The sequence below is a fragment of the Diabrotica virgifera genome, chromosome 9 (genome assembly GCF_917563875.1).
Source record: "Diabrotica virgifera virgifera chromosome 9, PGI_DIABVI_V3a".
NCBI lineage: Eukaryota > Metazoa > Arthropoda > Insecta > Coleoptera > Chrysomelidae > Diabrotica > Diabrotica virgifera.
In genome coordinates, this window is record NC_065451.1 from 64141006 (window position 1) to 64156231 (window position 15226).

Here is a 15226-nt window from a genome sequence, read left to right on the forward strand (position 1 = left end):
TTCCTTTTTCACGAACCTAGAACTGACTTTGTGGCTATAGTCTAGGCACCAGAGGGGTTACCGTGTCCTTTTCAATTCTGATGGACAAACTCGATGGTTTCTTATGGATTTTTGGCTGCTGATTACGAATTTCGAGGGTGGATTTCGATCCGAGTGGTTAAAAAATTGTTATAAACAATTTAATTGTTTATAAGGCTCTGGTTCATAAACTAAAAGAGATAAAAAAGAATGTTTCAAATAAAATTTGTTCGTTGATAAAAAACGAAGAAAAAAACGTTTACTAAACGTAAATCCAACAATTAGAACTCAAGATATTGTAAAATTAGTGCACAATGCAAATTGCAAAATAAATATTTTTCGAAGTTTTATCGATCATATCTCAGCTTCTACGCATGCAAATGAGCCTTAGAAGGTCTCATTTTTAAGCTTAATTAATAGGCTTCTAAACAGAGTTTGCTAAATTACATCTTCATTTGTTTTAAAGTTACACCCGTTTGAAGTTATAATTTTCTTAAAAAAATGTACATTAATTTGCTTATAAGGGTTTCAAGCAAATTTAAGCCATAAACATTTATACTTTAATTAACAATAATGATATAAGAACTCAAAAGGAACATTTTGAGCTTACGAAAATGTTTGTAATCCTAATAAAATTTTATCATATAATTCTTATAAATCAAATCATCATACTGTATCTCGTATTAATTTTCATTCTATTTACATTGTCTTCTATTTTTTGTAGTAAATGAGAAAAAAAACATTAAAAACTAATATGTATTTCAGAAATAGAACTAAAAAGTAAGTTGATATTATTTATTAATACTAGTTTTACAAACTTTTTGTTTCATGCATCTGAATCGAGATATACAGGGAATCTCAGCTTTTTGACATCTGCATAAGTTCTTAGAGCAATTTTTACAGTTACATGGTGGTACTAAGTCTGTTCTTGTAGGCAGTAAAACTAAAACTTTCTGGGGCTTCTAGAGTCTAATTATCTATATCAGGGGTCGGCAACATGCGGGCCGCATGCGGCCCTTTGAAACTTTTTGTGCGGCCCGTCAATGCACTAATGTAATTTTAGGAAAAATCAACAAACTTATGAAAAATAATAAATTAAAGACAACAGACGCTTGAGGACAACAGTTGCATGGACCGAAATTCACTAAAATATAAGGAACTTAATAAGGCAAGAGAAAAAGGATAAGACAAGACATCAGGGACTAAAATACCGAACAAATCGAAAATATTATAGGGAAAATCAAGAGTATGAAAGTGTTAAAAACTCTAAATAGGAAAGACCGACAACAAATACACCTGATAACAGATATACATAAATGGAATCACTATAAATTAGAAAAATAATTTAATAAATATTGAATATTACTATTTATACAGTAATATACTCGTTCAACATAAAAAAAAAACCAGAAAACCTCGGTATGGAAATATTAAATGTAAAATCTGAACTACCAAAATTACAAACGAGGACGTTATAAATGCCTTAAAATAGATGAAAGATGAATATAGATTAAGATCAACACAGAGGTCCATCGAACAAGCTATGTTAGGACTAAGCTGTAAGGACATGTGACGCAGGACGAAGGTGGAAGATGCAATTGGAAAAATTGCGCAAATAAAATGGAACTGGCCATGACAAAGCAATGACATGTGGACGCGAAACATTATACATTGGAGACCACTCGAGCCCGGTCATACTAAAGCAAAACCACAAAAACGATGGCTAGACGACGTCAAAGCAAAAATGGGTAGATACTGGCACTAAATAGCACAAAACAGAGATAAGTGAAGAATTCATGGGGAGACCTTTGTCCAGGGATGGATGCAAACATACTGAAGAAGAAGACTATTTAAGCTACATTTGAATATGCGGCTCGCATAAAATTTTTTATTTTGAACATGGCCCGCCATCCGAAAAAGGTTGCCGACCCCTGATCTATATGATATAGATATAATCTGTCCACTATATTCTATATATAATCTATCCACTATCTAGTGCAGTGGTTCCCAACCCGTGGTCCGCGGACCACTTGTGGTCCGCGCCGAGTTTACTTGTGGTCCGCGGGCTTTTTCAGAGTACGTCTTATAATTCACGGTTTTCTTCATCAATACGAGTATAACAATGTTTTTACTGGCTATACAGGGTGTTTCATTAATAATTGTCCATATAGTAACTGGAGAAACCTTAGCACAAAATACGAAGATTTAACCTAAAACACTTACATAAAATGTGGTTCCTTACTGAGTTTTATCTAAAATATTAAAAACTATTTTGGCTCAGCATTTTAAAACTATTCGACGTATCCTTTTCATACTTGGCAGAAAGTGCGACTACTAGACACCCTACGAAATTATGATAAACAAACGTTTCTAGCTACTACCAGAGGCGTACGACTGGGGATGGTGAATGGTTGACCCTTCTCAAATTCTACACCACTGGAGGAATTACTATTTTAGTGCCATTTTTAGATTCTCCAATACTTTCTACGTAAATAATATGCTCTTCATCGGTAACGATAAAATCATTAGTTTTCGAGATTTTTGAAGTTAAATATAAAACGGCACAGTTATTTTGATTGATTTATGATATGATTCATATGATTAAAATTTAAAAATTATTTGTACCCAGTACTTTAAAACTATTTGGCGTATCCTTATCATACTTGGCAGAAAGTGTAGGTACTGTACACCCTACTAAATTGAGATAAATAAACGTTTCTAGCTACTACCAGAGACGTACGACAGGGGATAGTGTCTGGTTGACACTTCCCAAATTCTACGCCACTGACGAAATTGCTATTTTAGTGTAATTTTTTGATTTTGCAATACTTTTTATGTAAATAATATACTCTTCATTCGTAACGATAAAATGATTAGTTTTCGATATATTTGAAAATAAAAAGAAGTGACACAACACATTAATCAAAATAACCGTGTCGTTTCATTTTTAACTTCAAATATCTCGAAAACTAATGACTTTATCGTTACGAATGAGGAGTATATTATTTTCATAGAAAGTATTCGAGAATTCAAAAATTGAACTAAAATAGCAATTTCGCCAGTGGCGTAGAATTTGGAAAGGGTCAACCATTCACTTTCCCCCGTCGTACGCCTCTGGTAATAGCCACAAACGTTTGTTTGACATAATTTAGTAGTTTGTACAGTATCTATACTTTCTGCCAAGTATGAAAAGGATACGTCGAATAGTTTTAAAATTCTGAGTAAAAATATTTTTTAAATTTTAAGATAAAACACCCTGTAACTCAGTAAGGAACCACATTTTATTTAAGTGTTTTAGGTTAAATCTTCATATTTTGTGCTAATGTTTCTCCAGTTACTATATGGACAATTATTAATGAAACACCCTGTATAATGAGACATTCATCCTCGGAGATACGTTTGTTATGAAAGTATGCCACATGAGTAATGCTGTTTTTATTTCTGATGTTAGGCGTGGAGTGACAGTGGCACAGCGCGAGCGCGGAGAGGGTAGGCTATTAATAGTCACTGCGGGCGGGCGGACACATGCTTCCACCACTCTCAAGCTCGGTCATTCCCCTCCGCCGCTGTGTAGCCGCACCCCCGCCCAGCATTGTCTACCTTCTCCTGAGTTCCATGGCCATTTGTCTGTCGTAGTGTCTAGTGTCACGTACCGTATGTACAGCGTGAGAGACTGCAATGAGTAAGCAAGTGAATTTGTTTAAGTTTTTAAAAAGAGCACATGATGAAAGTGAACCCGGACCTAGTGCTAGTACGAGTGTTAGTGACAGGTTTGTTTTAAGTGAACCTAAAAGTAGAAAACCAGCCAATCGTAAGTACAGCCCAGAATACTTAAAATATGGATTTACTTTTAAAGAAGATGGAGATGTTCATTTGCCTCAGTGTGTTGTATGTTCAGAGGTTTTATGCAATGAAGCTATGAAACCGGCCAAACTCATGCGTCATTTTGAGACAAAACACAAAGAACTTGTTCAAAAACCATTGGATTTTTTCAAGCGCAAGGAAACTCGGCTTAAAAATGCAAAACAAGTAATGAAACAGTATTCTTCTCAGGATAAGGCTGCTTTAAAAGCATCTTTTTTAATTTCATTGAAAATAGCAAAAGCAAAAAAACCATTTACAATAGGAGAAGATTTAATTTTACCCTGTATTTTTGAACCCACTAAAGAAGTACTTGGTGAAGAGTCAGCTAAAAAAATGAAAAACATAGCTCTATCAAATAATACAGTTACTAGAAGAGTTGAATCGATGGCAGCAGATGTTGAAAACCAACTCATAATAAAGCTTCACCAATCTAAGTGGTTTTCTTTGCAATTAGATGAGTCTACCGATGTTACAAATAAAGAAATTTTACTGGTGTATGTAAAATACATTGATCATGAAGAAAAGAAATTAAATGAAGAATACATGACATCTATTGAACTGCCAGGTCATACAAAAGGTCGGGACATTTTTAATGCTGTTGATGGGTATTTAAAGTTGCATAAAATATCTTGGAAAGACTGTGTTGGATTGTGTACTGACGGCGCGGCTGCTATGACAGGCTCCAAACAAGGCCTTAAAAGTTTTGTACTGAAAGAAGCGGAAACCGAAGTACAAATAACACACTGCATTATTCACAGAGAAATGCTAGCAACCAAACAGTTGAGTCCTGAACTCAATGAAGTCCTCCTTACAGTTGTAAAGGCTGTGAATTTAATCCGGAGCAAAGCTCTTAATTCAAGATTGTTTGCTACGCTTTGTGATGATATGGGCTCGCTTCATTCCAAACTTCTCCTCCACACTGAAGTACGATGGTTATCCCGAGGGCGTGTATTGGCCAGATTTTATGAACTTAGAGAGGAGGTTTGTATGTTCCTTGACAAAAACAATCCAGAACTAGCGGCTGTGTTTCGGGATGGACAATGGGTGGCTAAACTTGCTTTTTTGACTGATATATTTGAAATTATAAATGTGCTGAATCTTGGTCTTCAAGGGCCCTCACACACAGTATTCGATCTGTGGAAAAAAATTACTGCATTCAAACAAAAGTTAAAGTTATGGCAAACTGAAGTAGAGAAAGGATCTTTTGCTATGTTTAATCTGTTTTCTGAATTTATAATAGAAACGGAAGGTATGAATATAAATAAAGAACAGCTGTCATCTTTGGTAAAGGCTTACATAGCATCGCTTCAAGGGTATTTTGACAACTATTTCCCTGCCAGTTCTGACGTCAGTTCTAAAAACTTGTGGGTGGCAAATCCTTTTTTACCACTCAAGGATATTGATCTTACACTTAATGAACAGGAAGAACTTATTGAGATATCTTCTGATTCTCAGTTTGAAGTTGTCAAAATACAATGTGACAATATTGCAAGCTTTTGGATCAAGTTACTTGATGAGTACCAAACCCTCAGCCAAAAAGCCTTGAAAATTCTACTTCCTTTCAATTCTACATATCTTTGTGAAACAGCATTTTCAACACTAAATGTTATTAAGAATAAGCATCGTAACAGTTTATTGAAATTGGATGCTCCATTCAGGTTGAGTTTGACCTCTTTGAAGCCAAATATCGAAGATCTTGCCAGTAAAATGCAAAACCAAGGAAGTCATTGAGAGACTTAGTGTCATATTTTGTAAGCGTTTTACAATAGATTTATAATGTTTCTATAACTATATTAAGACTATAACTATGTTTTTTTTCTAATTACTTACTCTTAATACAATGTATATTAAAGGATTTAAAATATATTTCTCTAGTTCTCAATTTAATTTACCTAGTTATAAAATCATGTGGTCCGCAGACGTTTTCTTATAGATCTTGTGGTCCTCGAGGGAAAAAGGTTGGGAACCACTGATCTAGTGGATATTGGATAGTATCCATATAAAGTGGATCTAGTTCTTTTGCAGCATCATCAAGGCACGTCAATTGTGTGTATGCCTCCACAACATAAATGCTCGTTTTATGTGCAATGATGATGCTGCAAAATAACTCGATCCATTTTTATATGGATATCACATATTGGCTCATTTGCATGCGTAGAAGCCGAGTTACGATCGATAAAGCGTCGAAAAATATTTGACTGCTTGACATAGCGCGTCATTAAAATATCGATATCTTGACCAAAAATAAACTTACGAACATTTTCTTAAGCTCAAATTATCCCTTTTGAGTTCTTCTATCATTATTGTTAATTAAAGTATAACTGTTTACAGCTCAAATTTGTTTGAAACCCTTATAAACAAATTAATGTACAATTTTTTTAAGAAAATTATAACTTCAAACGCTTATAACGTTAAAACAAATGAAGATCAAGTAACTTAGCAAACTCTGTTTGGAAGCCTATTAATGAAGCTTAAAAATGAGACCTTCTAAGGCTCATTTGCATGCGTAGAAGCCGAGATAGGATCGATAAAGTTTCGAAAAATATTTATTTTACAATTTGCTTTGTGCACTAATTTTACAATATCTTGAGTTCTAATTGTTGGATTTACGTTTAGTAAACGTTTTTTTCTTCGTTTTTTATCAACGAACAAATTTTATTTGAAACATTCTTTTTTATCTCTTTTAGTTTATGGGCCAGAGCCTTATAAACAATTAAATTGTTTATAACAATTTTTTGACCACTCGGATCGAAATCCACCTTCGAAATTCGTAATCAGCAGCCAAAAATCCATAAGAAACCGTTGAGTTTGTCCATCAGAATTGAAAAGGACACGGTGACCTCTATTTGGCGCCTAGACTACTATACAAGTATTCCGTTTAGTGCAGTTACTGAAGGTTTTTACCTCCGATTTTGTTGAACCTCCATCGATTTTCATGAAAATTGGTGAGTTGTTAGAGGATACCTCAAGGAACAAAGGTGACATGATGCCAACTTGCGCTTTTACCCTGGGGTTGGATATCACCCCTTCTCGTGGGTGAAAATTATTTTATTCAAAATAATACTATAGAGGGATAGATTCTAAGCAGAATTTGTTAATTAACATAAATCAATACTTTTTGAGTTATTGTTATTAAAGATCAAAGATTTTCTTTTTTTCGCAAAAAAAAATGCATGTTTTAAGGCTGTTTTCCACGCATAACTTAAAAACTAATCATTTACAAAAAAGTTATTATTACCAAAATTGAATACACTCTTCACTTAAAGAACTAAACTATCTAACTAATCGGAACATTATCACAAAAACAAACTGATGAATTAACTATTCCTAATTTGTGCAGATGTGCCTCATAGTTTCCGTGTCGAGTTTTTAATCTGACGATAGTAGAAATATCTAGCTTTGGTATGTTATACTTAAATATGTATTCATGTGGCGAAGGAAGTTCTTGATGTAATGAAAAATATAAATCTTTTGACATGCTTGAAATATTTTTCCATTGTTTTTCCATATTTTCCTGTCGATAAGATCTGAGTTAGGACCTCACCTTTTTTTATTGCATCTTTGGCCAACCAATCCACTTTAGACAAATTATTTTTTATATTTACAATACAAAAAATTAACAATAATTACCAAAACTTAACAATGCCAAAAATTAAAAAAAAAATATGAATTGTCCGGGATATGAATCCGCGATCTCTCGATCTCTGGTCCAATGCTCTACCAACCAGGCTATCAAGGCGCCTGTTATTGACGTTTCGGATATTCGTTCACCAAAAATTATAATAAATAATACATTTACTAAAAAACACTAATATATTATTTTAATGGCTTATTTGCGCCCAGTGGCGTAGCTAGGGTGGGTGACACCCGGGGCGGTAATCGATGGTGTCACCCCAAATCCTAAAAATCCCATAACCGTATGTTTTGAATAATGAAAAAATTAAGAATTATAGTTAACGAAACTGCAGTAAATAGTATATCATCGTCGTCGTCTAACCGCTATCGTCCACTGCTGAACATAGGCCTCTTAAGTTTCTGCATGTCTCCCTATCTCGAGCTACCACTCTCTAGTTCCCGGCAGTTCTATATAATAGTTTATTTACTTTTTTGTTTTACACTATGTGAATGAATTAAAATATTTTTTAGCTTTACTAGCGAAAAGTTCTGAAATCACATTTTCTATATTTATGTTTTGTGTTGCTTCATGTTCGATAGTTAATCATCATCATCCAGCCTCAATAGTCCACTGCTGAACATAGGCCTCCTCCCCTCGTTTCCATCTCCATCTATCCTGCGCCGCTCTGATCCAGTTTTTTTAGCTTTCTTAAGTCGTCAGTCCATCTTGTAGGCGGTCGACCGACGCTTCTCTTGTCTTCTCCAGACCTCCATTCCAGTAACCTCTTCGTCCATCGCCCATCTGTCGTTCTAGCTATGTGTCCTGCCCATCTCCACTTCAACCTGGCTATCCTTTCGATGACGTTAGTCACCTTTGTTCTTCTGCTAATTTCTTCGTTTTTGATTTTGTCTCGCATTGTTATTCCTAACATTGACCGCTCCATTCTCCTAACATTAATTGCTCCGTTCGATAGTTAATAAACCGAGGTTATTAAGCCTTGTTGACGTCATTGTTTCTCGCAAGTAATTCTTGATTGATTTTAGCTTCCCAAAACTTCTCTCACATGAAGCAACCGATGCAAAAATGGTCATAAACAAGTTTAAGGCGACCAAGTTTGGGAGAGATTCCATAAAATCGCATTCCACCATGAATTTTAAAAAGTCTACAGCTAACCATTTAGATACTGTAATATTGGCCGCTTGTAAAAGTCTTCTAAGCCTTGGTATTTCTAGCAGGAGGTCTTCTTCTGATACCTCTTCATGGTAAAAGTCACAAAATGTTGAAACAGCTAATTTCAACTGTTTACTGTTCGTGGAAAAGTTAAAGTGTGTGTCTGCATAGCCTCGAACAAAAAAGCCATATGGATGGACTGATCTGGTTTCGAGTTCAACATTGAATGTCAAAACATTTCAACATAATATTATCTTTTTGAAGTTCGGCTCGAAGTGTAGAGTTTTTAGGTAGAAATGTCGTCGTCTTCATATTTTGTCGTTGCAAAATATATGTATTACTTTATTTTATAATATGATTATGTTTTTCTTCAATATAAAGACGAAGTACCCCTATTTTGGTCGCTGATTGATCAATGCCTTTAATTATACAAAGCGGGCATAAGGTTATGTGTGGCACCTCTGGTGTATAAATTTTCTTGTTGATGAGAGACTTTGTAAATTGAAGGAACAACACTATAAAAATGTTCTGCCAATACTTTAACTGCAGCCAGCATAGTGCGCAGTGACTGAGAACTCCAACGCGTTGTGGAAAGTCGCTTAACAGATGTTTTGCTGTGTTTAATAAGCACTTCCTAGCAGCTAATGGAAACACATAAAAAACTTAAAAATTGCTTCTTCAGTTCTGGAAAATGTTATACAAGATGTGTTTTGTGCAAAAGAGTGCTGGCCACATAAATTAATTAAATGATCAATAGATCCGAGGAAAATGGCCTTTTTGATTTTTGCTTTAATAATAGCTTGTATTCCTCCATGTACGCCGCTCATAACAGATGCATTATCGTATCCCTGTGAACGGTATTTCATAATATTTCTACACCATCAATTTCAAGCTTCTTGAGAATTTCGTTACTTAGATTAACTGCTTTTTTCCATTTAACGGAAAAAAATCCAAGAAATGCTTCTTACACCTCGACTTCTCTCGGTTTCGTCACAGTATAAAGAGGAACAGTATAAAGAGGAACAGTAAAATTTCTTCTATGTAGGCACTTTGATCTCAAGAAGTACTACCGGAAGTTAACCGGTACGTAGCAATGCGAGAGTGGTACTCTAGCGGTCTAGCGACTGGTAACCTTGCGCGGTCGCCATGCGCCTTTTTTACTTCTTACTTCTTTACTTCTTTTTACGATTTTACTTCCAATTTTTCTCAGAGCAGTTCTAGTGTCCCTATTTATACTGTGGTTTCGTGTGTTCACAAAATAATATCGAACTTTAGATTGATACGTGAGTAAAGTCACAAATTAATGATTTATTCTTTTGTGATCGGGTCTCTCGGGTGTCACCCCTGAAGGGGTGACACCCGGGGCGGACCGCCCCCCCCCCGCCCCACCCTAGCTACGCCACTGTTTGCGCCGATACATAATTTGAAAGATTAGCAACGAACTACATACTGTCTGTATGCGCATGCGCCAGGCAATTATAAAATTTCTCCCTCGATCGTAAAGAAGTATAACTTCAAAAAGATAATTTAAATTTTTTTAATTATCGTAATTTTCATTTTCTTTTGATAAAAACTCCAAAAATATTCAATATACGTAAAAAATTATATACAGTCGAACCCGCTTATTGGAATAGCCTTCGTGCCAAGCGAAAGTATTCCTATAACCGGGATATTCTAATAACCGGTCATTGGTGGCTATTAGAAACCTTTCGGGTTCTCAAATTTCTATTCCTTAAACCGGGATATTCCTTTAACAGGTATTCTAATAAGCGGGTTTGACTGTATAACCAAATTTTAGTTTTTTCTGTATCGAATATTTTGCCTGTTTTACTATTTCTGTAGGGTAAAAAATAACCGAGATAGAAACTTTTAAAGCTTAAATTGTGCTGCAAGAACCATGCAACCTGGGCCACTTAACCTTTTATTTTAAAAAAATAAGGGGTTTAAAAGATTAAATTCAACGTGGTTTAATAGCCTTTGGAATTAACTTTCAAATGGTTTTTAGGTGAACCTGATGTAAAAAATAACGGATATATTAAAAAAAATAACATTTTTTGGAAAAATTTTTAAGAGATAAAATTTGAAAAATTTTTGCAGCATAAATTTTAATGCTATTAACTTGTTCAGGGGCTCACTTGATAGATATTTCTAAGTACTTTGACAAAAATGTTAATAAGTTTATGTTATCAAATGCATCATTTTCCCGTTATTTAAGCTGAAATACTTAAGATTGGGGTACTCGCCGAAAAAAATATACGTTCAATTACCTATAACTCACTTTTAGTTGTTAACATTAAAAGGTTTTTCTGGTAAGAAGTTTATTTTGTTTTTTATTAGTTTCAATTTTGGTAATATTAACTTTTTTTGCAAAAACTTATAGTTTTTGAGTTATTTATGAAAAATCGTTTAAAAATATGCATTTTTCTCACGAAAAATTAAAATCTTTGATCTGTAATAACTCAAAAAGTATTGATTTATTTTAATAACTTTATATAACAAATTTTGCTTACAATTTGTCCCTCTATCGAATTATGGGGTTATTTTTAATAAAGTAATTTTCACCCCTGAGAAGGGGTGGCAACCACCCCCAGGGTAAAAGCGCAAGTCGGCACCATGTCACTTTTGTTCCTTGAGATATCCTCTAACCACTCACCAATTTTCATGCAAATCGATGGAGGTTCAATGAAATCGGAGGTAATATAGCTCATATCCACCTTCAGTTACTGCACTAGTTATCCTTTTTCCCTTTTCATATAAAATCAGTTACATGAAGAAGACAAAGATATGCAGGTCTTAAAAGAGTTCTAAAGTATTTTTTGTACTAATGATTATTACCAAGTACAATAAATAAATTAGTATAGTAAAATCAATATTTCATAATATGTTTTTAATAATAAAAACATTCAGAAATTCTCATATAATCCTATTATTCTCTATATCATGTTTAAAAAGAAACTGAAAAAATCAAATTGGAGAAAATTCGCCTCATACCATGATAATGAGATTGGTAAAATTCATCCATTGCCCAAAAACTATGATAAATCCATCCGTAAGCACTAACATCAGTACATACTAAATAGACATGTAAAAGTAGCTATCAAAATGTCGATACAAATGGTTAGTAGATGTCCGAGACCCACATTTGTCCACATCAATGGACCGTGATAGTCATGACATCAAATCAATGTTGGCTACTCTGGAAAAGTTTCCAAACAAAAAAATGTGTCACAAATTCACACGTGGTGTTTATTTTCGTTTTTATCATTGGAATATATTGCTTATAGGATGTTTAATTTTTAAAAAATGGGAATGTGTTAGATACCCGCTATTGTAATCAATCCTCTTAGTATATTTCCCACCATATTTCCATATTATAGGACTGGTTAAGAACCTGAGAAAACGCAGTAAGTACTATGTAGTGTGTAAATCCTTGATTTTGTGTAGTGACATTTATAAAATTAAAAGCAATATGATTGATATGTATGGGTATATGAAAAAGGTACGTATCCATACGTGGGTGCTCGCTGCTCAAATGGATACGGCATGCGCTCCCCTATATACATATAACCCGCAAACCGGTTGAATCAAAAAGGGTGAGCGCCAACGTATCCACTATGTGGAGCTGTTACACGGAGCACCCACGTGTACCTTAATGCCTTGGAGTCGTGGATTCCTTGTGTCACCCACTCTCTAAATTTAGTTTCAAAAGCTGCAACTGAGTGTTATCATGTATTAGCATATAGCACAGCATTCTTTAATTTCTTAGAAGAACAATATGTATTTTTCACTTCCTCTACATATACGTCTTCCTCGTCGGATGATGTCGTCTAATAACCGACGACATCATAAACGAGCTACACGAACGCCAAAAAAGATCAAATAATTTACTTATCTTCATCTCCCAGAACCATCAACTTTAACTGAGGATATTAATCAAATAAAAACACTTTTATCTGGAGCGAGTGAAGGTGCGATAAGTGTCAACAGTAAACATATTTTTCGTTTTGGGAAGAAAAATAAAAACACATAGACCAATTAAAGTCGTTCTTTCCTCGGCTCGCAAAGTGCATCAAATCTTAAGAAACAAAGTTAAATTAGGCCAGGCAAATAAAATATTTTTTAGGGCCGGCGTAGCCGAGTGGTAGTGTGCTAGGCTAGCGTGCCGGTGGTCCGGAGTTCAAATCCTACCGCCGCGCGCCGGTAAGAACAATTAGACATTTTTAAAAATGTTTATAGGCCCCAGGTCGACTCAGCCTGAATAAAATGAGTACCTTGGGTAAAACCAGGGGTAATAATAGGCGGTTGAAGCGTAGCACTGGCCCTGTTACCTTCCTTGTATACTGTAGGCCCTAGATATAGCAGACTACCCTGCTATACTCCCAAAGCCACGTGAGCGGTATAAAACGGGAGACTATTATAAATAAAATATTTTTCCTATCTGATCAAACTCCCTATCATAAAAAGCGACTCGATTCAGTGAAAAACGAACTAACAGTGCGTCAACAGGCTGGTGAGCAGAATTTAACTATTAAATACTTCAACAATACACCGAAAATCTGTAAAAAAACTAAGACCGGGCAGCCCTTTACTTTATTACCAAAATGTTAGAGGACTAAGAACTAAACTGTCTGACCTCAGCTTGAATGTCAGCAACTGTTCCTATGATATCATTATCTTAACTGAAACCTGGCTCACACCTGAAATTACGGATGCTGAACTTGGGCTTCTCAACTACAATATCTACAGAACCGACCGCTCTAAGGACTCCAGTGTCTTCAGTAGAGGTGGGGTAGTATTAATTGCCATTAAGAACTCAATTCCTTCTTATCAAATTCAGTCTGATCCTTCGATTGAACAGTTGTTTGTTCTCTTTAATAACAAATTTATAATCGGTACAGTATATTTTCCACCTAAATCTATAGCTACTTTATACCAATCGTACTTTGAACAGCTTATCACTATAAGCGAGCAATACGATAGAGCAAACCTTTTTCTATTGGGTGATTTTAATCTTCCATCTGCAGTTTGGGATGTCGATGATTATTGTTCCGTTGCTTCTCCTCAGCCTACAGCTACACAATCCGAAGCTGATTCTATTGAAACTATATCCAATATCTGTGCTTTTTTCAATCTCTTCCAGATCAACGAAATAACCAACGATAGAGGAGTTACACTTGATCTCATTTTATCTCCATTGGGTATTGAAGGCTATCAACACTTTAATTCCAGTGGACACATGTCATCCTCCGCTTGAATGCAGTTTCCCAGGCAACCAAATAACGTTTACAAAACGTTGAAAAAACGTCATAATTATCACCAAACGACGTCAGTTTATCACGTTTTTTCGACGTCGAATATCACGTGAATATGTCCCACCATAAGTCACGTCATTTTTATCACGTTTTAAATACGTGATATGAAAAACGTAGTTTTTACGTCGATTTTGCGTCGTTTTTTAGATTTAATTTTCATTTTATGGTTTTAGAAATACACAATAATTGAATGGGTCCACCACATGGTTTGTTTTTGATAAGTCAAAGAAAAAGTTTTATATTGTGATAATGGTGAGTTTATACATTTTAAAGGTGAGTAATACAGTTTGTATTTTGTATTTAAAAACTGTATTACTAACCCTTAAAATGTATAAACTCACCATCATCACAATAATTAAACTTTTTCTTTGACTTCTCAAAATCAAACCATGTGGCGCTTACAACGTTATTAGGTAGGCCCATTCAATTATTCGTATGGGCATTGTTAGTATTGCAATTTTTCCATTTAAGTAAAACCAAATTGAAGGCTTGTTAAAATGCATAGAATTACAATATCCTCAATGCAACATATATAACATACATAGAATTTTCACTTTTTATATTATAAGTATTTACTGTGTCAAAAGTGAAACAACATATAAACTAATAAATCATTTATTAACAAATTAAACATTTAAGTCACAATGTAATAACAAACTTAAGTTTAAACCATTTAAGTTATATAATATATATATAATTATTATAATTATACCACACACTTTAAAGGTACGATTCCGACAACGACTGCAGATGGCAGTTACAGTTGTCACCATGACAGACGTCATTATTTTGCACTAATAATTTGCATAATTATTAGCAACTGACGTTCTGCCGGACAGCAGTTGCAGTCAGATGTCGGAATCAGTCTCATACAGATAAATAGTGCAAAGTAGTAACGTCCATAACGCCGAGAACTGCAACTGATGTTTGCAGTTGCTGTCTGCAGTCGTTATCGGAATCGTACCTTTAGTCAAAAATGAATACATACAAATAAGACCCAATATATTGAACTTCAATGAAAACTATCTGCTTTATATTTATAAATTTTAAAGAAGACGATTGAATGATAAAAAATAGGACAAAAACTATAATAGTCTGTGTTCTCACATATATTTCCATACTCTTATAATCCTCAAAATGATTTCAAATAATTATTACAAATTTTTGCATATAAAAAGATCCACAGACACCTGAAAAATATATTTTTTGATTAAGGGACTGTAATGACCAAATTAAAATGATAAAA